This window comes from Hyperolius riggenbachi, chromosome 2 (assembly GCF_040937935.1).
Source record: "Hyperolius riggenbachi isolate aHypRig1 chromosome 2, aHypRig1.pri, whole genome shotgun sequence".
Taxonomy (NCBI): domain Eukaryota; kingdom Metazoa; phylum Chordata; class Amphibia; order Anura; family Hyperoliidae; genus Hyperolius; species Hyperolius riggenbachi.
This window is the reverse complement of record NC_090647.1, coordinates 186,397,864-186,424,890: the sequence shown is the minus strand read 5'-3', so window position 1 is coordinate 186,424,890 and position 27,027 is coordinate 186,397,864. Positions and strand designations below refer to the sequence as shown.

Here is a 27,027-nt window from a genome sequence, read left to right as displayed (position 1 = left end):
GAGGAAACAAAATTCTCTTTTATAAAACACAGATTTTGTCACCATCACTGCATTATTAAAATTCAAGTTATTTGTAATAGTTTCCCTTTAATCTGTGTTTTCTACAATCAGTACGGCACTTTTGGATTTGTCTTATTGAAACATTCAGGTTTGTGAAAATATCCCTATTTTTGTTGTTAAATATTGTATGGTATAACCACATAAAGTCAAACAGAATGTTTACCAGCTATCAAACCTGTCATCTCAAACCAACGCAGATGGGACACTGGGACTGCGGGATGTGCTTTGATTGACAAAAGACAAGCAGAAGCAAAGGGACAAAACCCTCCACAGCAGGCACTGTGATAAAGAATAATAAAGAGAAGGGGGCTCCTCTCCAGAAGAGCAAGGTCATCCAAATGATAGGAATAAAATAAACAATGTTTGTGAAGTTCACTTTTCAAAAGCATTCTGGGCCTCCTGCCTCCATGGTGTGTGCGGCACTAGGAATGTTTGATATCACACACTTTGAAATGATGATATATTCATCGCTTTCTCCTGTATACTCACCAAGAAAGTTTCTAAACAGCATCAAAGAGCAAATCAAAAGGCCAGATCGGAGGCTTTTAAAAGTAATAAGGGATGTTCAAACACAGCACTGAGTTTGGATATTTCCAGGCGTCCATAGAATCGCGCTCTGCAGGAAATAGCGTGAGAAAGGATTTTGGTGTTGGATTGCTTGCTGCTTATTATGAATGATGCTGCCTAACTCATTATGTGATTTTTTTTTCCTTTACTAGTTTGCAAGGACACCGCGTCTGACATGAAAGGACTGTAAGCTGAAAAACATGTCATTCTTCTCATCAGTGAAGGAGAGGACAAAATGAGCTAATTTTCCTGCTTTCCTTTTTTTGTGCCAGAGGTAGCTTTAAATACCTCTGAATAGCTAAAAAGCCTGGTTGTCTTCTGAAACGGGGTCAAAAGCTCTCTGAACCCTAGGTACTAGTCTGGCTTCATCCAATACATCTGCATGTGGCACACATCAAGGGCAGCAGGGCCTCAAAAGCTTTTTTTATTCATTAATTCTTGTTGTCCTTTTAATCAGTGATCAGAATGCCAAAGCTATTGAAATCTGCTCAGAGAGGTTCCGAAAGCTAAACTTGGTTTAGATTGCGCCTCTTTACTTCAGAAAACAATATTTGAAAAAAATAAATTTTAGAAATGAGTGCTTATATAGAAATATAGTTGCTAAAGTTTTTTTAATTGTTTGTTTCATTTGTTCCCACTCTAAGGCCTTGCTCACACTACAAATTGCAAGCTCAATCACAAGTGCTTTAATTGCGTTTGTGAGCGATTTTGTGAAATGTTCACTGGCGTTTTTTGTACGCTTTGCGCTTTTTTTTGCAACTGTTTTTGTTTTGTGATTTGCAATTTTTGTGTGTGCAGACAGACAGGTAGTAAATCTTTTAAAGCAAATTTGCCTAAAAAAATCTTTTAAAGCAAATTTGCCTAAATAAAAAATCACAGTTCAAAGAGCTTTTAGGGCCCATTCACACTTGCTAATTGCAAAACGCTAGCAATTTTGCTAGAGTTTTTTTCTGGCATTTTTTTGGCGATTAACGGCAAAAAGTCACCATTCACACCTGCCGATTTTTTTTAGCGATCGCGTTTTGCGCTTCTATCGCACTAAACCGCGATCACCGGGAAATCGCCTGAAAATGGTGCAGGCTACGCATTTGCGTTTAGCATTTTTGGGCGATTTGCGGCGATTAGCGCAAATCGCCCAAATGAGAACGAGGCCATAGACCTTTATTACCCTAGCGCTTTGAAAAGCTCTAGTGTTTCAGTGCTTTGCTGAAATCGCCAGCAAAACGCTCAAGTGTGAATTGGCCCTCATAGTGATTTGCGATTTTTCCTATACCTTGCATTGAAGCACAATTGAGCAACAAAATGGTGCAGGAACCGCGTTTGCGAGTGGAAAAAAGCTCATTGCTCATGAGAACACTCACATAGGATTTGCACACTTTTACAGCGCTTTTAAAAACGCTAGAGATTCAACAGTGTGAACTAGCCCTTAATCAGGTGACATAGATAGAGTCGGTCATCAGCTCAGCAGTAGCTGAAAAACTCACTTGTATAGAGAAAAACAGAAGTTTGCCTTCTTAAGATAGAAGGGATTTACAATTATTCAGAGGCAGTGCCATTTGGCTTGATCCCAGACTTGTACTAGTTTTTACTCCTTTGATTGCCTGATGAAGCGGGATAGAACATGTGAAACACGTTGCATTGTGGAGTACTTAAATAAAAGGTATTTTTGTTGAACTTTAATCAACAGTGTTTTACTTGTTGGCGAGGTAAGCCCACCACTGCCGCCCTTTTAAAATGTTTTTACTCTATTCTGGCGCCTCTATTCAAGCTTCTCTTCATATTATAATTATTAAAGTTGGAGTGGGCCCTGATATGTCTTCCAGTGCATCACTGCTGAATATGCATATAGGTTTGGTTAGCTTTCAGGGACATCAAAGAGATTATTTGCATATTCAGCAGTGATGCACTGGGAGACATCTCAGAGCTCACTCCAACCTGAATAATTGCAAATACCTTCCATTTTAAGAAGGCAAACATCTGTTTTTCATATCCCAGTAAGAGGGCTTTTCTGTCATTTTTAGCCCCTTACACACTCTTGGGAGTTCTGGTTTTCTATGAGCTTGCAGGGTACTCTAACGCTTGCATAGTGGTGTGAAAAATTATTTAACCTTGTCTCCACTACACTACAGTATTTCTCAATGTGACAAAATGTAGATTTGTTTGAAAAAGATAAATACAATCATCCCAAGATACTGTATATTGTACATATATATGGTAAATAAATGGTAGATTTCTACTATGTACAGCACTAAATATGGCACTATATAAATATTAATACAGTAGAATATCGTTATAGCAAACCTCTGGCTATAGTAAATTCAGTCCTCGGGTCCCGACCGACCGTGTGCCTGTATGCATATGCAATGTATGACTAAACTGCTGGTATAACAAACTACTTGGCCAGGTCCCTTGAAGTTTGCTATAAAGAAAGTTTACTGTAGCTTATATAATTATTGCCCCCTCATTTTTTTTCCACACTGCATGATGTATGTAGAATACACAGCGTGCATTTTGGTGTGGAATGCTTTGACTCCATAGTTTGTAGAACGTATCCTTAGATAAGTTTGTAGGACTTATCTTAACCACTTGAGGACCACAGTGGTAAACCCCCCTAAAGACCAGGCAGATTTTTACAAAAATGGCCACTGCAGCTTTAAGGCCAAGCTGCAGGGCCGCACAACACAGCACACAAGTGTTCCCTCCCCCCCTTTTCCTCCCACCAACAGAGCTCTCTGTTGGTGGGGTCTGATTGCCCCCCAAGTTTTTTTTTTTTTTAATAAATATTTATATCTTTATTTTTATATTATTTAACTTTTTTTTTTTTTTTTTTTTTTACAAATCCCTCCCTCCCCCCAGCCGGCCAATCCTGTCAATCGGCTGTCATAGGCTTCTGCCTATTAGAGCCGATTGTTCTCAAGTGCCCCAGGGGGACAGCCGTGTCACACGGCTGTCCCCAGTACAACGCTGCTGCTGATCGCAGCACTGTACTAACAGAAAAGACGGTGGAGTTGCCGTCTAACAGTCTGCTCAGAGACTAAAGGCGGGGTGGAGCTCCGCCCCCCCGAGCAGGGGATGCGTGTGCGGCCTGCGCGCGATCGCTTGCAAACTGCAGCCCCAGGACTTGACACCAATTGGCGTTAGGCGGTCCTGGGGCTGCCGCCGTGGCCACGCCCATTGGCGTGTAGTAGTAGTTAAAGCAAAGGCCCCTTGCGCGCTAAACCGTAACTTTCATTAGCCAGTTAAAGTAAATGTGGGACAGTGACAAACACCAATGGCCTCAATTCTTAGCTTTGTCCGTATAATATCTCATGTGATATTTTCCTTTTTCTTTTGCAATACTGAAAGGTTCTTCCACATTACCTAACATACGGTAAAACGTGTGGAAAATGCATAAAGTGCAGTAAAAAGTGCAGTATTTCAGCGGTAAGCATGTGGTAGTAGTCTGTAATTGTCTTCCATAAGTTAGGATAATCTTTGGAAGATTTTTGTTTTGAGGGAAGGAGGGTGTATTTGATTATGTAGCAATCTATGAAAAGTATATGTATAGGCATCCCCTATAAAAAAAAAATGCAGTAAATATTGGGAGTTTTACTATACTTTTCCATTGCACAGCCTGAATAGGAACTCCCCTAAAACAGCAATAGGAACTCCAGTTTAGGGTAGGAACACACTAGGCAGAATCACATATGCGTTTCCATAGCACATAGTGGAAAATACATATGCGATTCTGCCTAGTGTGCTCCTACCCAAAAATTGCAAAATGCATACAAATTGACTTTACCTCCAGGTACAGGCAGGTCTTAAACTGATCAATAAATTATGTACTAACATGCACCCTAATTTCCATGAGAATAGCGATTTTTGGTAAAATGAATGCAAATTACCACACAAATGAGCGCATAATTTACTGCATGCGGTAAAACATGACTAAAATCTACCAGAATTGCTAAATGTCATTGCTGCATGCGGTAAATGAAGATAATTTGCTCAAAAACCCTACCAGAATTGAGGCCATTGTGTATTTGGACACAGTGATTAGTATGGCGTGTGCCTTCCAACACCCCCCCCCCCCCCCCCCCCTTTGATTTACAAAAATAATGCCATACCAATCAGTGTGCTAAAATAAAGTGATTGAGTGACCGCACTGTACTGTAAAAATGTTGTGTCACCTGACATTGTCACCCAAAGCTTTTCACATCACTGTTGCTGTGTTAGGCCCACACTGCGCAAGCAGCATATTTAGTGACCACAGTATACTTTAAAAAGGCAGAGGATCAGCATTACAGTCAATAAACTAGCTTTTTTGGAAATAAGTCATGACCAATGGAGAGCCTCTCCATCTAATTAAGATATAGTCAAGTGTCAACATGGGCCCATAGGTTTCCCACAAATGGGGTCCATAAAATTCTAAAGGTGACCCTTTGTCAGTACTTGCAGCTTGTAGGGCCTCTAGCTGGGAGGAGGGGAGGGCTGCTGTGCTAAGAAGCAGTTCAGCAAACCAGACCCAGTTACTGCAGAGCCATCCTATTAGGTAAGTTAATGTTTTGCTGCGTTTGCAATGCTCAACTCTTTTAAAATTGCAGAATGAGATAGGCAAAGCATTACTTTATGCCCCTGTGGCCAGCTATATATGCAGAACAGTTGGTTTATCACAGAAATTCAGCCTAATTTGAAGACCAATTTATCCTACTTGCATACAGCTCTTTCCAAGTTGTTAACTCCCATTTAAGTAATATATGGCTTCTATGGAAATTTAGAGACAAGCTAACCAATAAGCTGCTAGAATACATTAAACTCAGAACTCTTCCAAACTAACTTATGTATAACTAGGCCATGAAGTATTCCCAGGTTTATAGGGTGCCTTGCAGATTAATTTGATGGTTTTGATGGATTATCTCCAATAAATGTACAGATACAATTATCAGTAATGTTGCGATCATCCTGCACATGTTTATATTTACAGATAAACAGGTTTCCTTTTGTTTTTTTCATACATGAATTACTATATTTAACCACTTGAGGACCCACCCTTTACCCCCCCTTACGGACCAGCGTTATTTTTTGTGATCTGTGCTGGGTGGGCTCTGCAGCCCCCAGCACAGATCAGCTGGCACACAGAGCGATCAGATCGCCCCCCTTTTTTCCCCCCTATGGGGATGATGTGCAGGGGGGGGGTCTGATCGCTCCTCCTGTCTGGCATGTTGCGGGGGGGCACCTCAAAGCCCCCCTCCTCGGCGAAATTCCCCCCTCCCTCTCCTATCTGCTCATCCCCTGGTGATCGGGGCTGCACAGGACGCTATCCGTCCTGTGCAGCCAGTGACAGGCTGTCCCCTGTCACATGGCGGCGATCCCCGGCCGCTGATTGGCCGGGGATCGCCAATCTGCCTTACGGTGCTGCTGCGCAGCAGCGCCGTACAATGTAAACAAAGCGGATTATTTCCGCTTGTGTTTACATTTAGCCCGCGAGCCGAGATCGGCGGCCCGCAGGCTATTCACGGAGCCCCCCGCCGTGAATTGACAGGAAGCAGCCGCTCGCGCGAGCGGCTGCTTCCTGATTAATCAGCCTGCAGCTGGCGACGCAGTACTGCGTCGCTGGTCCTGCAGCTGCCACTTTGCCGACGCGCGGTATGAGTGCGCGGTCGGCAAGTGGTTAAGGCAGATTAACCAGTTTACTCCCGCCCATACGAATTTCTCCGCCCCTTTTTCCATCCTTTCACCCCCAGGGACGGAGAAATCCGTACTTTCCGCGCTCCTGCCGCTGCCCGCACTCCCGCTCGTAAACACGCTGCCAGGAAAATCTATTCCCGTTCATTGATCTAAGCCCCGCTATGATCCGCTGCTTCTCCGCTAAGCAGTGCAATCATTGTGGAAAAAAAAAAACGTTCCCAGCCTCCTAGTACTTCCTCCAAGCGTCCGGAAGGACGCTTGGAGGTCGCATTAAACAAAAAGTTACTGTTGCCATCTTGTGGCCAAATAATAAAACTACACCCTCAGGGCTCGTTTCCACTATCGCGAATCTGCATGCGTCCAACGCATGCAGATCCGCACATGTAATACAAGTGGATGGGCCTGTTTCCACTGTAGCGTTGTTGAGGTGCGTTTTTTTTAGCGTGAAAAAAACGCACAAAAGAGCCAACGATTTCGCCTGCGTCGGGAATCCGTGCGAATCGCCGCTAATGTATTTAATAGTAAAAACGCATGCGTTTGTTACATGCGTTTTTACCCGCGATTTCGCGTGCGATTTCGCACCTTTTTCAATTTTATTTAGCCCTGGCAGTGTCATGGTTACTTTCGCATGGCACCCTGCCATGCGAAATCGCAGGCGAAATCGCGGGTAAAAACGCATGTGGAAACGCATCCGCATGCGTTTTTACAAGCGTCGGAATGCGGCCGAAATCGCGTCGCAACAGTGGAAACAAGCCCTCAATCATTTACAAATACATTACTTATACATAAAAAATTAACTCATTACCTCCCACACTCCCCATTTTTTTTTTGTAATTAAGAAAAAAAATTAAAACATTTACAATTAAAAAAAAAATACATAAATAGTTACCTTAGGGACTGAACTTTTTAAATATTTATGTCAGGAGGGTACAACACTGTTACTTTATAAACTATGGGCTTGTAATTAGGGATGGACGCAAAACTGAAAAAAATGCACCTTTATTTCCAAATAAAATATTGGCTCCAAACATTGTGATAGGGACATAATTTAAACGGTTTTATAACCGTGACAAATGGGCAAATAATTTTCATGGGTTTTAATTACAGTAGCATGCATTATTTAAAAACTATAATGGCCGAAAACGGAAAAATAATGAATTTTTTTCCCACATTTTTCCTATTTTCCCATTAAAACATATTTAGAATAAAATAATTCTTGGCATAATGTCCCACCTAAAGAAAGCCTAATTGGTGGTGGAAAAAACAAGATATAGTTCATTTAATTGTGATAAGTAATGATAAAATTATAGACGAATGAATGGAAGGAGCGCTGAAAGGTGAAAATTGCTCTGGTGCTCAAGGGGTAAAACCCCTCAGTGGTGAAGTGGTTAATATAAAAGCAAAGCAAAATAGATTACAAATATGGTAAAACATAAAAAAAAACCAGACGATATTAAAATGCAATTCCTCCTTATTAGCTCCGGGATGGTATTTTAAAAAAAATGTACAAAAAAACCCCAAAAAACAAAACATAAATCTACCGTAGTGTTTGAGATGATTTATTTCACACATTTTAACATTAAAGTGGATCCGAGGTGAACTTTTACTCAATGCATAATTGTTCCTATTGTTTATAGGGCATTCCTCAAGCCAAATACTTTTTTTTATTTATGTTTTAATACTCTAATTCCCTATAAACTAAACAAGCCTCGCCCACTGCTTTCCGGAGAGCATTGGCATATTCAGACAGTAGCAAGGGCTCATAGGAGCTCAGTCTGGGCAGGAGGAGGGGGAGGTATTACTAACCAGAGATTTCAAAGGCAGAGGGGAGGAGGGAGGAGGAGTGGGGATTAGGTTTTTTTTCACAGGCTGAGTGCTGAATATGCAGATAAGCTTGCCTGTGTGTAATGTTTACAAACAACATGGCTGCTGTCATTGTATCACAAGAAGAAATAATCATATTCTGTTGAAGCTGTTTGCAGCTAGATTTGCTGTGTGATCTAAACTTTAGATAAGATATATAGACAAGTTACTTGTTGAAGTTAGTTTTTCATCTCGGATCCACTTTAATCAAATAAAAAATAGAGTCAAAAAAGTTATTTTCAATGCTGTACTTTCTAAACTACTGCCTGTTTACAACAGGTTAATCCTCCCTCCACACAATTGAAATGTACTGTATTTTCTTCAGCACACAATGAACTGGTAAGAAAGCACTTCTCTATGACTTAAAACAATTTTGGATGACGGTGAGTAACAAGCCGCACCCATGTAGACAAAAAAATATGAGAAAGTAACAATAGAAACATTCTTAGATGAGTATGTCTGTTCCTTCAAGGTGTTGTCTTTTTTTAAGTTTGTATTAAAAATAGCCAATACAGTAATATGTTTTATTGTCGATAGGGTGATATGATTTGTATCTCTGTCAAATTATTGTTGCCGTTTCTGTTCTAGCGGTTAAAGCGAAGGCTCTAGGTATCACTGGATAGGAGCAAATGAGATAAAATATAAGAGAAATCTCACCAAAAAACACCTAGACGACTAACTAATAGAGTTTCCAAATCTTTTGCGTACTTGAAAATAAATGAAAAACATATCAGCACCTTCTAGTGTTGGCGGGTTTCACTCCTACTTTCTGATTGGGGATAGTTATCACTCAGAGGGATTGTGGAAAAAATACAATTTCAAGGCGAAAAAACTAATAAAGCTACCAATCCAGAAGGAGGTTACTAGGCAACTTTCACAGAAGCAAAACCTTTCCCCGATCATGTCACATATTTACATTATGTACCATTACAAACACCTCAGGCCTGCACTTTAGCAGCATGTCTGCCATACAATAAGCGTAGTTGGGGTATTGGGTGCTAGTCCCACAGTGACACTATCTACAAGCATTTTTCAGGGGCTTGCCAGGTTTGTGTGGGCTTCATTCAAAACATATATAGATCTGAAAATGTACCTGTTGACTTAGCGGTTGTGATAGAGATATAAGTAAGCAAAGTAAACTACTATTGGAGAAATGGCAGCGCATCTAAAAAACAGGCCGCATCTGAGTGCCCACCAACAGATGCGTGCAGAGCCCCCTAGAGGCAATATACACACCTAGAGGCAACATACACACCTTGTATTCAAAACAGATGCTAACAACTATGCACTAAAGCCCTAACCTCTGATAAAAATGGAATGCAAACATAAAATATCAAATGGGACCAGCTAGTCATAAAGTAAACTTACATTTTTTAACCATTTACCGACAATGTAACTTATTAAAACGTCATCTTTGACCCTGTTAATGGCAACAGGACTTTTTAATAAGTCGCTAGTTCCCACCGTATAGAGCACACAGAAGACCCCTGAATAGCTTTTTACGTACAACACACCATGCTATGCAGGTGGTGTATAAATACACCAAATAAAATAATAATTGGAATGTTGTCCTGTGAATTACATAAACTGACCCAGCACAAAAATATGGCTTTTATATCATAATGTGAGACACAAGCAGTTGGCATTTTAGAGCATAAATTCCTAGCGGGGTTAGGATGATATAGATCATAAGTGGCTTGATAGATGTGCCCTACAGTATTCTTTTTTCGTAATTCCTTTTAAAGAGGTAGTTCTTCACAGTATTTTTCAATCAAATTGTGATGTTAAGTAGCACCAGGTTAACCTTGTGTCGTTTGTTGGATCTTCTGAACAAGGATTTATTGTGGGACCCTCTCCCAAGAAAAGGCAGTTCTGGGAAGATCACCAATTACTTGCCTAGCAGGAGCGTCTTCAAACGCCTTGCCACAGCCGCTCACAGCAGTGGATTAATTTCATTAATGATTTCCTGTAGAAAGAAGATAACCTAAATGAATGAAAACAAAGCTGGGACTCATTTACAAGGATGTCACAGTCTGCAATACAAAGTTTTACATCAAACAGCTAAATATCTTTCATTACTCATTAGGTTTTATCTCCCTTTTCTTTCTTCCTCCAGTCAAAAGCAGGGCTGTTCACGCTAGCTTTTAGAAGCAGGAATGGATTTAAACCAATAGTTTGCTTAAAGGAGGAGTGTTGTTTATTAATTTAATATGCTTCCAAGCTGTTATGAATATTCACAATAACACGACTTTGAAACACAATGAAAAGAATTGTTTATGAAGCAGCGCAGGAGAACAGATCTCAGGAGAGCTACTTGTTAATTCATATGGATTCTTCACCCTAAATGTGTTGGTGAGGTTTGTCCAAACTGATGTTTCTAATCAGAAAAACTATCCCCCCCCCCCCCCCCATTCCAAATTGTGAACTAATATAAACAATGAATCTGCGTGCAGCTTACAGGAGAAAAGGTTACCGTAATAGTCATAACAACTGATCAGCATTCTGTCTACACTGATCTCGCTGAGGCATAGCCTTAGAGCTTAAAAAAAATAAAAATAAACAAACTACTAATAAATCATATATACTGTATTTCTGGACAATAAGACTTAGCGGGATTAAACTCTATATATGATGAATTATAATATATATATTATTTGGCATCCTCACAATAAACGTACTGTATCTAACACCTTTTCCTCTGTCCAAAGCCTGGCACCAGGTAAATACCTTTCTTTACATCCCTCCTCAGAGTGCCTCCATCTCGAGCTTCAAAATCACAATCGCAGAAAAATCTACTTCCTCTTTTTCGGCTTTGGAAATGATCCAACCGAGTAAATTCTAAAGGTAAAGAAGACTTTCCAAAATGCTCATCAGTTTGAATACTACATTTTGTGATGTACATTTCTTTTTTAATTTTATCGAATTTATTGAGTTTCATCCTGCTTTAACCCCCCTAAAGACCACTCCATTTTTCACAAATTGGGCCACTGCAGCTTTAAGGCCAAGCTGCAGGGCCGCACAACTCAGCACACAAGCGATTTCCCACCTCCCCTTTCTCCCCACCAACAGAGCTCTCTGTTGGTGCGGTCTGATCGCTCCCCAAATGATTTTTTTTTTTTTTTATAAAGATTTGTTTTATTTTGTAATATTTTCCCCTATTTTTTTTAAATTAATTTTGTAATCCTCCCCCTGCCAGCCAATCAGCGTGATCGGCTGTCATAGGCTTCAGCGGACACTTTTGTGCCACCCAGGGGGACATCCGTGTCATACGGCTGTCCCCCGTACAGTGCTGCCTTAGATTTCAGCGCTGTACTGTGTTAATAAACAGCAGTTTCGCCATCTAACAGTCTCCGCTGGGAGAACTGAAGGTAGAGCAGCGCTCCGTCATCCAAGCGGAGATGTGCACGCAATCTCCTGCAAACCACGCCCCAAGGACTTTACGCTGATCGGCGTTAGTCGGTCCTGGGGCTGGTGCCGCGTGCACGCCCATCAGCGTGACGCATTCGCCTAATGGTTAATGGCTTAAAAATGCAATTCACGCTACACGGCCCAAAACAATGCACAATATGGAAACCAAAGCACATAATACAGAACAATAGTGGTTCAACAACACAAGGTTTTATTCACTTTTTTCCTTTTACACACGCAATGAAAATAGAAAAATAAAAATGAAGATGATTTTTTTTTTTTTGCAGCCCCCCCCAAAAAAAAATATTTGGTGCATTTTTGGTAGTTTTACAACTAAATTACAAAACATTAAAAACTGCCATCCTTATATTTCATAACATCATTCAAAAAATACCACTGATTTCCCATTGTCATATAAGGCTCAAAAATGTGTATGTTTGTATAGTAAAACTTTTTTTAAACAGTTTCATATCTTTATGATTTTTTTTTAGCACTACTATGAATTGTCCAGTTTAAGTACAAAAAGGTTACGTTTCTTTCACATAAATCACTCACCACCTTGATGAATCTAAAAGAAAAATACAATGACTTATATTTCTAAACATAGCAGAACCTCTGCTTTAATTATTTCACTACAAGAAAGATTGCTTAGCAAATAACGTGTAACGCCACGGTTATATCACCAAATATAAAAATAAGAGCGTGTACTCCTTCACCCCACCTAGAATCACAGCGATGGGGAGCTGCAAAAATCAATAGACCAATGTAGAGAACCTTCAAGACGTGGTTGTAACAATTTAAATTCACAGGCCCATATGAAATTCACTTTTTCTTGATTTTTTTGAGTTTTCTCCTAGGTGATGTTTTTTAACTTGTCAGTAAAATGCATTTTAAGCCCTTAGAAAGCAAGAATATACTCAAAATAATTTTGATAGTGCTTTTTCACCTACTTTATGGTACTTTTTTTAGTTAAAAAGTGCTGGAAAGTTATTTTAAATCGAAAATGAAAAATTATCTCCTAGGAGAAAACTCAGGTGAAAAAGTGAATTTGGGCCACAGTGTGAACTGTGGACCTAGCAAAGTCGTATCTGTGTAGTCATATATGTACATTGGCCCTTATGCAATTAACTTTTTTTCCTGAGTTTCCTACTAAGTGATATTTTCAAACTTGTCAATAAAACACCTTTTAAATCACCAGCAAGCAAGAAATAAGAAAACCTGTAACAAGAAAAAGTTCCCCTGGGGGGTACCCACCTCAGGTGGGGAAGGCCTCCAGATCCTATCGAGGCTTCCCCCGTCCTCCTGTGTCTCACGGCGGCGGCGGAAAAAGTCCCGGAACAGCTGGGATGTAAATATTTACCTTCCCAGCTCCAGCGCAGTATCGGCTCTCCGCTCGGAGATAGGCGGAAATAGCCGATCGCTGTCGGGCCACTCTCTTGCGCAGGTGCAAGACTCCTGCGCCTGCGTAGTAGAGTGGACCTGACTGAGATTGACTAAACCTGCCTATATCCATGCTGAGAGCCTCAACAGCGCCCCCGCTGGAGCCAGGGAAGGTAAATAAATGTAGCTTGTCAGGCTTATCGCGCCAGGATTGCCAGAGACTTCGGGGGAGCCAGCGCTGGATTGCCTGCAGCTACAGGGGAGGGGGAAGCCTCATTGGGACTCTTTAGTCTTTAAAATAGTTTTGACATTACTTTTTCACCTACTTTTTGACAATTTGCTTTTTGACAATTGCTGAAAAGTTATACAGAGTAACCAAGCAGCTCGGGGTGACACAAAAACCGCTAAGAGACATACTGTCTCCATGTTGGGTTGATGTGGCTCTGTAAAATGTTCAAGGTGCTGCAATGCAGTAGTGAATGAACCAAAGCAGCAGGTTCATTGAAAGGTGTCCATTAACGGTATTATCTCACCACTTGTATGTAATAGGAGGAACTACCTAAACCTAAATCCATTCAGGAAGCATGGCAGTGATGTGGAACGTGAGTGGAGCGCATCAGATAAAGCGGAGGCATGGGGAAGGTAACCTCCCTCTGTTGCGGGTAGTGCTAATTTACATTTTGATTACGAGTAGCTACATAATGATATTTGTAGCTTCTCGTAGTGCACAACACTATTGATGGGCACCTTAACCTCTTGAGGACCATGGTGGTAAACCCCCCTAGTGACCAGCCTAATTTTACATTAATTGGCCACTGCAGCTTTAAGGCCAAGCTGCAGGGCCGTATACCTCTGCACACAAGTGATCTCCCCCCCCCCTTTTCTCCCCACCAACAGAGCTCTCTGTTGGTGAGGTCTGATCGCCCCCCCTGTGTTTATTTTTTTTTTTATAAATATTTGTTTTGGTTTTTTTTCAATATTTTTGGACATTTTCTTTTTTTTTTCTAAATCCCCTCCCTCCCCCCAGCCGGCCAATCACGACGATCGGCTGTCATAGGCTTCTGCCTATGAGAGCCGATCGCTCTCTTGTCCCCCATGGGGACAACCGTGTCACACGGCTGTCCCCAGTGCAGCGCTGCTGCTGATCGCAGCGCTGCACATGTAAATACACGGCGGTTTCGCCGTGTAACAGTCTCCCGAGCGGCAATCGCCGCTCGGAGACTGAAGGCGGAGCTCAGCTCCGCCCACCAAGCGGGAGATGCGCGCGCACCATGCGCGCGATCTCCCGCAAACTGCTGCCCCAGGACTTTCCGCCAATTGGCGTTAGCTGGTCCTGGGGCTGCCGCCGCGGCCACGCCTACTGGTGTGACGCGGGCGGCAAGCGGTTAAGCTACATAAGCACACCAGGTTGAGATCAGCTGAGCCACCAAGGGAAAGAATCTAGTGAGCGCAGAGGCGCAATTCCCCCCCCCCCTCCCCACACACACACACACGTTACCTAAAGACCCGGCAAGCTGGATTTTTTGCAACCCCCAAGCTTATTGTTTTCCCCGACCAACCCGCTCACACCTTGGCCCATATGCAATTCACTTTTTCCCCTGAGTTTTCTCCTAGGTGATATTTTTAAAATTGTCGATAAAATCCATTTTAAGCCACCAGAAAGCATGAAATACTCAAAATAATTTTGATAGTACTTTTTCATTTACGTTTTGGTACTTTAGTTGAAAATTGCTGGAAAGTTATTTTAAACTCATGTGAAAAAGTGAATTGCATATGGGCCCTTGTGTCATCCCTCCTGCTCCCTCCGTAGCAACAGTGGCAGCACTAGCCTGCAGGCTACAGATGCATCTGCATGGGCTCAACCGCAAACTGTCACTGGAGGGATGGAGTCCCAATCCCTATCAGGCATCAGTGATTGTATCTGGGTATGAGACTTTGGTGGGAACTTTATCGTAAGTATTCTCTATCTATTCTCAATCAAATATCAAAAGGTACTGCTAGAAATACATAAAAGAATGCTAAAAATGGTAAAATGTTAAAGCAATATCTTAAGTCATGCTATATATTTGTTTCTATTTAGATTGACAGTGAGCTGAAGCAGAAGATTTTGGCTCTATATAAATACTACATCATTCAAAGTTTGAAAAGACAACACAAGTAGACCGTACAAACAGCTATTCCAGGCAAGCAGGATGAATGCAATTCAGAATGGGAGATGTAGATCATTACAAAGCCCTATAAGGAACTCAAGCGCTCTGAAGGAAATTTTGATGCCTTCTGCTTTTTCTTTTTATAAGTTGTTTGATGCTGTCATGTTCATCCTACGCATTTACAGCTTAATGAATTGCTCATCTGGAAAGATAAAGCCTTTATAGTAAAAGCACCTGTTAGAATTTACTGCAAGCTTATTCCATATAATTGTTTCACGAAGCTGTGAACTGCAGCATGAAGACAGCCAGAGAACTATCATCTTCCATAAGAGTTAACAGCAGCAGCAGCTACCATACTCCTGGCAGGTTCACATTAACAGCCTACATAGAATGTACTAGAAGTAATGAGCAGCTATGCTTTATTTAAAGCTCAGTGATGCCACAGTAACACGCCTCTACATACACTAGTAATTTCCTGCCCAGGGGGCGAAAGGAGACTTGTGGTTCAGGAAAATACTGCTAGAAGTTAGTGCTGCTATTGTACAGGTTACAGAAGGCTGCTAGCTAGGCTATTAGGGCACACTGTACACCAAGAGAAAAGTCTCATCAGTACAGTGGGGTTTGGCCCAAAGGAAGGCGTCGGTACCTTTTAGGAGCAGTAGCTGCATGAGTGTCTGTGTACCCTACAGGCAGTACTAGCAGAGTTATTTTCACAATGCTAAACCTCGGTGCATAGCACACACCTTATCATCTGGCTGCATATGGCAAACTCTTTTGGATACCTAAAGAAGCCTTCAAAACATGGCATTACTGTACTACATAAATCACAACTTTACTGAAGCAGCAGTGTCCAGTTCATTTAATTAACTGCAAATAGCAGAAAAACTTTATCTGGTAGAAATGATATGAATATGCCCAAGTATGAATCAATATATTTCTGCTCCAAAAATAGCCTCGCTTTTTACTCTGCATGACACTGTAAATGTGGTCAGGCAAATAAGCAAGTCCAGCAAAATCTCAGATGAAAAAAAAAGGACATTAAAGAGAACCTGTCACACATAGGCATTTGTAGAAAACCTGATCCCCGCTTTGAAAATGCTCTAGCAGTGACGTTTTAACCTCCAGTAGCTGATGTTTGTCCTGTCAATGTACGGTCTTGGCACAACTTTGTGTAAAGCCACAAACGCATGTGCAACAAATAGCGCCCAGCAGGAATCAGGACTCGATCCCTCAGACGGCAGTAGCTTGGGCCGAGTTTCGTGTTCTTTTGCTATGGAGGAGTGACACACAACAGAGCGTGCAAGGAGGGGAAAGAACAATGCCCTAGGCCAAGTTGATCCAGTGTGGCATCAAAGGTGTGTATGTGGGGGAGGGGAGTACGTATGCAGCTTTGATTTTAGTGGAATCCCACAAGGACTGTAATTCACCGCCTGACTTTTATACAGAGATTCTTTCCCTTTTTAATGACTGCAGCATTAAACATAAAAAAATTAATAATAATTACAGGCTTTATTATTACAAACTACTTTCCTATATAACAGATTTAAGGAGTGCCATCTAATTTTATTACCCCAGGCAGGTGAAAAGTATTAATTTAAATGCGACTAATTCAGATTCTTACCAATGACAATGTTGTGCTCTTCAAAGTTTATCTGCACTGCCTGAAAATAAGCCTGAGTGAAAGCAGTGCTTCATAAAGAGGGAGCAATACTGAAACTCCATGCGATCCATTTATCGCTTCTCTGTGGTAAAGCGGAGCACACTGTGTGGATAGAGAGAGGAGGAGTCTGGAACTGCAAGCCTCAGATCGGTTTCACACTACCAACCAGCGTTTTCGGTGCGGCGTGTTTGGATGATTACATCGCACGGCAATGCCCAAAAAAGCCTTCCCGATCGCCTGCGCTAATAGAATTCATGTATGCTAATGAAAGCCTAAAAGAAGCTCTCTAGCGATCATTTCCTGCGGCAAAAAGACGTATTGCAAGGAAGAGTCCAGAAAAAATGTGCTGCCGCATATGCGCGCCACAACAAGAATGCCAAACAGTTTAAAAAAAAGCTGTGTTGCCATAGACTTACAAGACTTTTGGTCACCGCGCACACAGGCCCCTATTGCGCTGTTGCCCGAGCGTCAAATTGGTATGAAATGCCCCATAGACTTTCATTGGTTTAGCGTTACCCTGCGTCAAAACAGGGTAACGCAACACCCAGTATGAAAGGAGCCTCAGGCTCCAAATGACTGCTCTAACAGCTGTCTTTGCCTACAGCTTACTGGAGGGGATTACTTTGTTACACTATGAGGAAGAATAAACAGGGCTTACAGATTGTGAGCATGCACTCCCCTTTACATTGGGCATGTTCCCTTTAGCACTTTTTCAACCACTTCAGGTATACTTTATGTACTATATAATCTTTGATGCGGTTTTCCATGTCCACTGTTCACAGGCAAGGAAAGAAAGGCATAAGGTGGATCCTACATGTCTTTATACAATACATCAGCTGAGCTTTATAATATCTGATTGTGCTGCTGTAAATGCCACCATACCATTTTTCTGGGCTCTCAGCATTCATTCTGATATTCTTCTGGGACTGTAGTTTATTGCAGGACTTTCTTCAGAATCTTGAATCACAAGCTGTACAGGTTGGCATATTAGACAATAATGGCTATTATGTGAAGTAATAAGTAGTGCTGCTATTTTGAGGCATGTCATAAGTAGATATACCCATCTCCTCAGGGGAATCTGAGGGCAAATATAGTATTACATAAAGATTTATGATCTGTAGGAAAACGTCCTACTCTTCCTGATATCTGTTATTATAAAGTAAAGTATCCATCTAGGCAAAGACTCAAATAACTTTCAAGAATCCTCAATTCAATCAATTAATCAATATTTATTAGGGAATGTATCCCACAAACACATAAAAACAACTAAAACCATTAAAAAGTTCATAGAGAGAGACCTGCGCCTCCACAATACATGTGATATATGTCACAAGTTGAAAATAAAGAGGAAGCAGGTAGGAAAGGTTGACCTTAAAGGGTCATAGGAGGCCAGCAGTCCTCTCCCCCCTCGCCCCAAACAGACACACAGAGGAACTACAGGTCTGGGTAAAAGAGACTTCGTATTGCATATTAACAGTTGTTCTGCATTACCTTATATATTATCATACTCTGTATATTACTGGACTGGTATTGTATGACTATCAGAAGTGGCCATTAGTGTTCAGGGGTTATAGCAGGGGTCTCAAACTCAATTTACCTGGGGGCCGCAGGAGGCAAAGTCAGGATGAGGCTGGGCCGGATAAGGGATTTCACAATCGCGGCGCATCGCCGCCTCTGCCCGACCCTCTCACTCTTCCTTCACAGAGAGGGGCGGGGAGAGGCGGCGATCCGTGCGGCGATTGACGTCAGGAGGGGCAGAGCTGAAGCCTCTGCCCCTTCCAGGAAATGCCGGCGGATTGCCCCCCGGGCGATTTGGGGGCTCTGCAGCCCTCGTTTAGCGGCGGGTATGCGGCGGATTACTTGAGAGCCCTGAAGCGAACTATAAGGAAACTTTTGCCAGCGAGGGCCACAAAATATTGTATCGAGGGCTGCAAATGGCCCGCGGGCCGCGAGTTTGAGACCCCTGGGTTATAGAGAGCCCCTTTCCTACCTGCTTGCTCCTTATTTTGAACTTGTGACATATATCAAATTTATTGTGGAGGCACTGGTCTCTCTATGAACTTTTTAACGGTTTTAATATTTTTATGTGTTTGTGGGATACGTCCCCTAATAAGTATTGATTAATTTATTGAACTGAGGCTTCTTGAAAGTTATTTGATTCTTTGCCTAGATGGATACTTGTCTTTATAATAATGTTTAACAAGTCCATGGCAGTTACCCCCAGTTAGGAGCATTTTGCTCTTTTTGTTGTGTTCCTTGATAGCTGGTCACAAAATGTAGAGAGAAACTGAAAACAAAGAAACAGTGCATATTCAGCACTAGAGGACTAAACGCATGCAACCAAAACCATACACAAAAAGTGGGTGGCTAATATTAAATGGTTGGCTCTTTATTTAAAGGTGTCATTATTTTTTATGAAAAAATAAATAAGGAAATTAAAGGGGAACTTCAGCCTAAACAAACATACTGTCATAAAGTTACATAAGTTATGTTAATTAGAATAGATAGGTAATATAATCTCTTACCCACCCTGTTTTAAAAGAACAGGCAAATGTTTGTGATTCATGGGGGCTGCCATCTTTGTCATGGGGGCAGCCATCTTTTTGGTTGAAAGGAGATGACAAGGAGCAGGAGACACAGTTCCAACTATCCTGTGTCCTGATTACCCCTCCCAGCTGCACCCGCTAGGCTTCAAATGTCAAATTCAAAATGTAAAAAAAAAATTTTTCACCAAAACAGCAGAACGAGAACAACAAAATCAGGAATCCCATCATGCTTTGCACAGCATCAGGGGAAAAAAGCCTGGGCAGTTTTCTTCTGTGCAGCTAAAAATGAGACTTGTATGAGAGAAACAAAGTTCTGATGCTGTGAAACTGTTAAAGAAACACAAAGCCTTTTCAGTGCTGCTGAGTCGATTTTTAGTCCGGAGGTTCACTTCAAAGAGTAACTGTCAGGCTGCAAAAGCTAATTTATTATTCTCCTGTGTTAAACAGTTAAGAAGGAAGCCAAAAAGGCAATACTGCAGTTAAAAATCTCTCTTACTTTAGATGTTTGCTGACAGCAAGGCTCCGTATTCCCAGGCTCCTAAGGAGGACGCAAGCCGAATAACAGATACTGCAAAGCATTCTGGGGCCCTCCCCTGGCTGCTAGTGAGGCTCAAGTTTCAACAGCATGTAACAGTCTAGCTCACAGCACTAATAAATCTCGGGCAGAGTACACTGCAGGAGTCCGCTATTGTTCCTAGCCACATGGCTAATTAATATTCACTGCACAGTAGTGTTATTCATTACCAGCATTTGTGAGAGTGGAATCATCAGGAAGCAGGCAGGACATGAAGACACATTTGGCTTCATAGGAGACAGACAAACATGGAACCTGCCATGAGCTGTCAGGAGCATCATTCTCTGCAAATACTATATAAAAATTATGTGAAGTACAAACATGGACAGTGAAATGCATATGTAATGTAAGTACAGCCAATCTTTAGCTACTGATATATGTGTTTATTTTCTCTGAGACCTTATACCTAACAGCTCCTCTTTAATAGTGTTTTTAAACATGTTTGAAATGTTCAGTACTAAAGTATATTTATTTTTGAGTACAGCGAGCCTGAATGATATATGGTTATTCCATGATTGACAGTTCTACCAGCACAAGGAGCTCTAAACACTTTTTGTAAGTTGTACAGCACCTTATTGAATGTCCTGTTCACATGTGTACACATGTATTTTGTATTTAACTACTTGCCGGCCGCTCCACGCCAATCGGCAGCCCCAGGACCACTTCATGCCGATCGGCGTGAATGGCTTTCAATGGGGCTAGCAGGAGATTGTGTGCGCATCTCCGCTCAGCCTTCAGTCTCCTGCCGTCTAATAACCCTGTACAGCGCTGCGATCTAAGGCAGTGCTGTACTGGGGACAGCCGTGTGACATGGATGTCCCCTCTGGAGGCAGGGAAGTGATCGGCTCTCATAGGCTGAAGCCTATGACAGACAATCACGTTGATTGGCTGGCGAGGGGAAGGGGGAATATAAATTAAATAAAAAAATGTAAATTCATTCAAAAGTTAATAAAATAAATATTTATATAAAAAAGCAACAACTTGGGAGCGATGAGACCCCACCAACAGAGAGCTCTGTTGGTGGGGAGTAAAGGGGGGGAATCCCTTGTGTGCGGAGTTGTGCAGCCTTGCAGCTAGGCCTTAAAGCTGCAGTGGCCCAATTAGTAAAAAAAAATGGCCTGGTCACTAGGGGGGGTGTAACACCATGGTCCTCAAGTGGTTAAAAGACCACTACTGCGGAAAATTGTAAAATTTAAAATGCATACAAACACAAATAAAAAGTACATTTCTCGCAGAGTAAAATGTGCTTTAAATTACTGAACTCTGTGTTGCTTCACTTACAGTAGGTAGTAGAAACGTGACAGATCTGACAGGTTTTGGACTAGCCCATCTACTCATGGGGGATGTTAATGGTTTTCTAATTTCAAAAGCACTTAGTGAACGGCCGTTGCTCAGTCCAACTGAGGGGGTGGCAGCCTGCATCTTTGTATAGATCCTTTCTGGGGAGTGCTTTTGTAAAGAATAAATGAAATACTGAGAATCCCCCATGAAGAAATGGACTAGTTAAAAACCTGACAGTTATGCCAGATTTCTACTAACTACTGTAAGCGTCCGCAACACAGAAGAAAAGTAGCTTATAGCTCACTTTACTCTGGAAGAAACAGACCGGTACTTCTTATTTGTATGTGTTTACATGCATTTTATATGTTACAATTTTTTGCGATGGTGGTCCTTGAAGTAATTTATGATAGCGCTCCTTTAAGACAGTGTCTCCAGGGAGTGGGCTGTACTATGTCTTTTTTATGCTCAGGAACTCCATCTGATTGTTACTAATTGGACACATGAAATGACTGCAAGCAATATTTCATATTCACCTGATAAATATTTAGTTCAACCTAATAAATAAAAAGTTCAGATTTGGAGCATGTGGTGACTTCTCGGAAATATAAATAGTGTGCTACTGCTTTTTTTCAGGTAGTGAATACTAAAATAGAATCATGTATTAAGCATTAAGGTGCAGAAATGCCGTATGGAGACATGTAATGCCACCTGTTGGAAGACCTCCTACTGCAACACCAATTAGCACATTAAATACTGTCATTTCCTGTACGTGTTATATTTATATTGTGCTCCATTCTACTGCTTAATTACCTGTAAATAATCAGGCATACAAATAAATATCCACAATTATCACTTTTGCAGCTTTGAAATTAAATTGTACGTTTGTTTAACACAAACCTGAAGCACATGAAAGCTTTTAAAATAAAATACACATTACAACAGAAACTCTTACTGCTGTTAAATTGCCTTCAGGATCCCTCCTGTTTCCAGTTATGCCTCATTTCAATATTTGCCTGGCTGGTCAGTCAAATCCTCTCTGCACGAAGCACCCATAGCTGTGCACGAGTGCATCTGAACTGGGCAAGTGCGAGTTCCAAACTGCACATGCCCAGTAAAGGGTAGCAGTCATGTATGAAAGAAAGAAGATATGAACAAGCACGTTCTTTCACTGGGCTTTTGCAAGGAACAAAAAAAGCCTTGTAGAGCAGATGGGCCCTGAAAGACAACGAGCAGGAGGAACAGTTTGTGCAATAAGTGCTCTGGCGCACCATGATTTTAATTCTAAAGTCTGATCGCACTTCAGATGTGCTTTAACCTCCCTGGCGTTCTGGACGAGCTAGGCTAATTAAGAATAATTTTTTTTTTTAAAACACGCAGCAAGCACTTTGCTTGCTGCGTGTTGTGCCTGATCGCCGCCGCCCGCCGCAGATCCACCGCTACCCGCCGCGATGCAGCCCCCCCCAGACCCCATGCGCTGCCTGGCCAATCAGTGCCAGGCAGCGCTGAGGGGTGGATCGAGACTCCCTGTGACGTCACGACGGTCGTCACCATGGCGACGGGGGAAGCCCTCCTGGAAATCACGTTCAGAACGGGATTTCAGGACGGGTGATTGAGCCGGCGGCGATCGGAGGGGTGCGAGGGACGCCGCAGGGAGGGGGGAATCATGTAGCTAGCGCTAGGCTAGCTACATGCTAAATTAAAAAAAAATTGCAAAAAACGTTCCCGCGGCTGCAGGAATCAGAACGCCAGGCAGTTTAAAGGGGCACCATGGTGCTTTGAGGAAAGAGGGAGGATAAAGCTTACGTGGTGGCATTTCTAACCATGATATTGCAATCATACAATTCTAAAGATCCATTTATGGAACAGTGGTACACAGAAGAGTGATGTGAACAAATTACAAGTTAAATAATCGTATTCAATGCCAAGCCGCTGCAGCTAATGCTAATAAAACTTTGGGATGCATTACAAGGGAAATACAAACTCGAGATGCTAGCATAATATTGCCCGTTTAACTCTCTAGAAAGGCCACATCTGGAATATGGAATTCAGTTCTGGGCACATTACAGGAAAGATATTGCAGTTTTAGAGCAGGTGCAGAGACGGGCAACAAAATTGATACGTGGGACGGAAGGTCTCACTTACCAAGAAAGGACAGATAAACTGGGTTTATTTATGTCTAGAGAAAAGACGCCTTAGAGGGGATCTAATTAACATGCGCAAATACATCAGAGGGCAATATAATAGCTTGGCGGATGAGCTTTTTGTCCCTAGGCCTTCTCAAAGGACTAGAGGTCATGATCTGCGCATGGAGGAAAAACGCTTTAGCCATATATTTAGGAAAGGGTTCTTTACAGTAAGAGTGATTAAGATGTGAAATGCATTGCCACAGGAAGTAGTTATGGCAAACTCTATACCTGAATTTAAAGGGGGCTTAGATGCTTACCTTGCGTTGAAAGACATCCATGGCTACAATTACTAGGTAATGCCCAATGATGTTGATCCAGGGATTTTATCTGATTGCCAGCTGGAGTCGGGAAGGAATTTTTTCTCTTTTGGGGCTAATTGGATCATGCCTTGTAAGGGTTTTTCGCCTTCCTCTGGATCAACAGGGATATGTGAAGGAGCGGGCTGGTGTTGTACTTGTTTTCTAGTTGAACTCAATGGACGTATGTCTTTTTTCAACCCAAATAACTATGAACACATCCCTTCATCTCACTATTGTGGTCTGGAGGTTTGAGGTAAAATTACTCTTTCCAGATCACATTTACCATGGTACTAAAAAGGACCAAAACACCAGATAATAAGAATGAACTATGAACTGCATTTACAGACACATTTTAAAATGCATTATCAAACAAGAATGTACTGAAAATTTGGCTTTATTTGTGAATTCTAACTGTAGAACCGTGTCTATGGGCCTCCTGGTAACCAGTCAGATCCTCCTGGGGCAAGCTGTAGAAAGGGGACAACTGACTGTCTGCTTAGATGGAAGTAGATGTTTTACACTGTGGAATGTTATATACTGTATATGCCCCATATTGTGCCTAAGCTGAAGGCATATGGCCTAAATGACCAAACTAAAGGAACATCTGTGCTGGTTACCAAAACATTCTCTCTACAATAGACAAGGAGCATCTGACTATTATGGGCATAAACAGCTGTTAGTAAGACACTTTTGTAATAAGGCCTGAATACACGATACACAAGAGAAGAAGAGAACACCAAGAACCCAATATAGTGTAGTATGTACTGGTAATGGAAGATTTATAGAGTAATTCAAAATGTAATACTCTTAAACCTGGGTTACCATTAGGCAACCACTGTCAAGGCAGGTGGGGAGATTGTCCTGACCCCACTCAGGACTAAGAAGTCGCTCTCTGTAGCAGAAGAAGGAAGTGGGTACAACCCTCCACCTAGGGTGGACTCAATTTAGCAATAAGATAACAGAGGCGCCAAAAGGATAAAAGGGACTAAATGAGCTTAAAAACCAATTTGGCAATAGCGAAGGCAGTGGTGGACTTACCCCCCTCCAAGCAGAACACAGGACTGTAGATTTTCAGTCAAACGTTTATTGGGTACTCCAAAATAAAGTGCAGCGCGTTTCGCAGGTTAAACCTGCTTCCCCAGGCAATACAGATAGGAGTAAAAAAGCATCTGCTAGTAACATCAAAGCTGAGCGCCTCTGCTGCTTGGACAGAGGAGCTCAGCTTTGAGGTTACTAGCAGATGCTTTTTTTTACTCCTATCTGTATTGCCTGGGGAAGCAGGTTTAACCTGCGAAACGCGCTGCACTTTATTTTGGAGTACCTAATAAACGTTTTTTGACTGAAAATCTACAGTCGTGTGTTCTGCTTGGAGGGGGGTAAGTCCACCGCTGCCTTCTCTATTACCAAATTGGTTTTTAAGCTCATCTAGTCCCTTTTATCCTTTTGGCACTTTGGTTATCTTATTGCTACACATGCACAAGACTTCTAGTTATCTAATTAGGCACAATGAAGTCAGTTCCCTCAACCTAAGTAGATTAACGTCAAACAATATACAGTATTTCACTCAGCAATACAGAAAATGTTGAGATTCCTACTACAGAAGTACTCAGTTGCACACTGGTTTTGCTGGTTGAATCATTACAGATTTTAGTTTTCATAAATAATGACAGTATAAGTTTGCGCTTAGCCTACAGGCTACTGAGGAAGCCCTGCATGATTTGACACCGCTCACCAGTCCCTGCAGCCTATGCTTCAAGTTAAATTTATTGTCAGTATTTACAAAGATCGTGATCACAGGTTCTTGTGACTGTGAGCCTATGAATGTGAAACATCTCAAGTTATATAAAGGTGTGAGAATGCCTTCATAACTATTGTTACTAATGGCTTATCTGTGTAAGGCAGCATGTGGTTAGGTTTTGGAAGCACCTGCAGCACCTTCCCTCATTCGCTCCCTTCCCTTATCTCCAAATCCCATCTAACCACCTGTTCGTTGGATCCTATCCCATCACATCTCATTCCACAGCTATCCACATCCCTCATCCCTGCCCTAACATCGCTGTTTAACCTATCCCTCTCCACCGGAATTTTTCCATCCTCACTCAAGAGGGCTGTTGTAACACCACTACTTAAAAAACCATCTCTAGACCCCACCGAACTTGCTAACTACCGCCCTTGAACGCCACATTCATGCTGAACTAAGTCAGTATTTATCTGCAAATTCCTTGCTTGATCAGTTCCAATCTGGCTTCTGGCCAAACCACTCCATAGAAACAGCCCTCACCAAAGTAGCTAATAATCTCCTCACAGCTAAATCCAAAGGCTATTATTCCATACTCATCCTTCTAGATCTGTCATCAGCATTAGACACTGTCGACCACACTCTACTCCTACAGATCCTTTCATCTATAGGAATAAAGGACCTCTCTCTCTCCTGGATATCTTCCTACCTCTCTGGAAGGTATTTCACTGTTTCTTATTCAGATCAGGCCTCCTCTTCACATCCTCTGTCTGTAGGGGTACCTCAAGGCTCTGTCCTCGGTCCCCTCCTCTTCTTCATCTACATGCACGGTCTTGGTAACTTAATCAGCTCATTTGGTTTCCAATACCACCTATATGTAGACGATACACAACTGTACCTCTCGGCCCCAGACCTTAACTCCCTCCTCACACGGGTTCCTGACTGCCTGTCCGCTATTTCCTCTTTCATGTCCTCTCGCTTCTTAAAACTTAATATGAATAAAACTGAACTAATAGTCTTTCCACCATCCCTGTCCACCCCTTTGCCTGATATTACAATAAATGTTAACAACACGTCTATAACATCAGTTCCCAAAGCACGGTGCTTGGGGGTAATATTTGATTCTTCTCTCTTTTACTCCTCACATTAACTCCCTAACCAGCTCCTGCCATTTCCAACTGAAAAACATAGCACGTATCCGACTTTTCTCTCCCATGGCACAACCAAAATGTTAGTACATGCTCTTATTATATCTCGATTGGACTATTGCAATATATTGCTTGGTGGACTTCCAACTAACCGACTAACACTGCTCAATTCTGTACTGAACTCCGCTGCTCGACTAATTCACCTCTCCTCTCGCTCTTCCTCTACTGACCCTCTCTGTCAAGCTCTTCACTGGCTACCAATTAATGAGAGGATTCAGTTCAAACTCTTAATCCTAACTTACAAAGCTCTCCACAATCTCTCTCCTGTGTACATCTCCTCACTAGTCTCCAGATACCAACCCAACCACAATCTCAGATCTGCACACGAGCTTCTTCTATCTTCTTCTACAATTATCTCCTCACATTCACGTGTACAAGACTTCTCACGTGCCTTACCCCTCCTCTGGAATGCCCTTCCACAACACATCCGCCACTCTCCC

At 42.0% G+C, this 27,027-nt stretch overlaps 1 long non-coding RNA gene across 2 annotated transcripts in view; it reads left to right on the top strand.

Annotated features, from left to right (window-relative positions):
* LOC137544181 (uncharacterized) overlaps positions 1–15,342 on the top strand; it is a 65,911-nt gene extending 50,569 nt beyond the window's left edge. For both annotated transcript variants that reach the window (XR_011025762.1, XR_011025763.1), the window contains exons 2-3: positions 10,907–11,001; positions 15,026–15,342. This is a non-coding gene — a long non-coding RNA (uncharacterized lncRNA). The remainder of the gene's footprint in view (positions 1–10,906; positions 11,002–15,025) is intronic.
* The last annotated feature ends 11,685 nt before the right edge of the window (positions 15,343–27,027 follow it).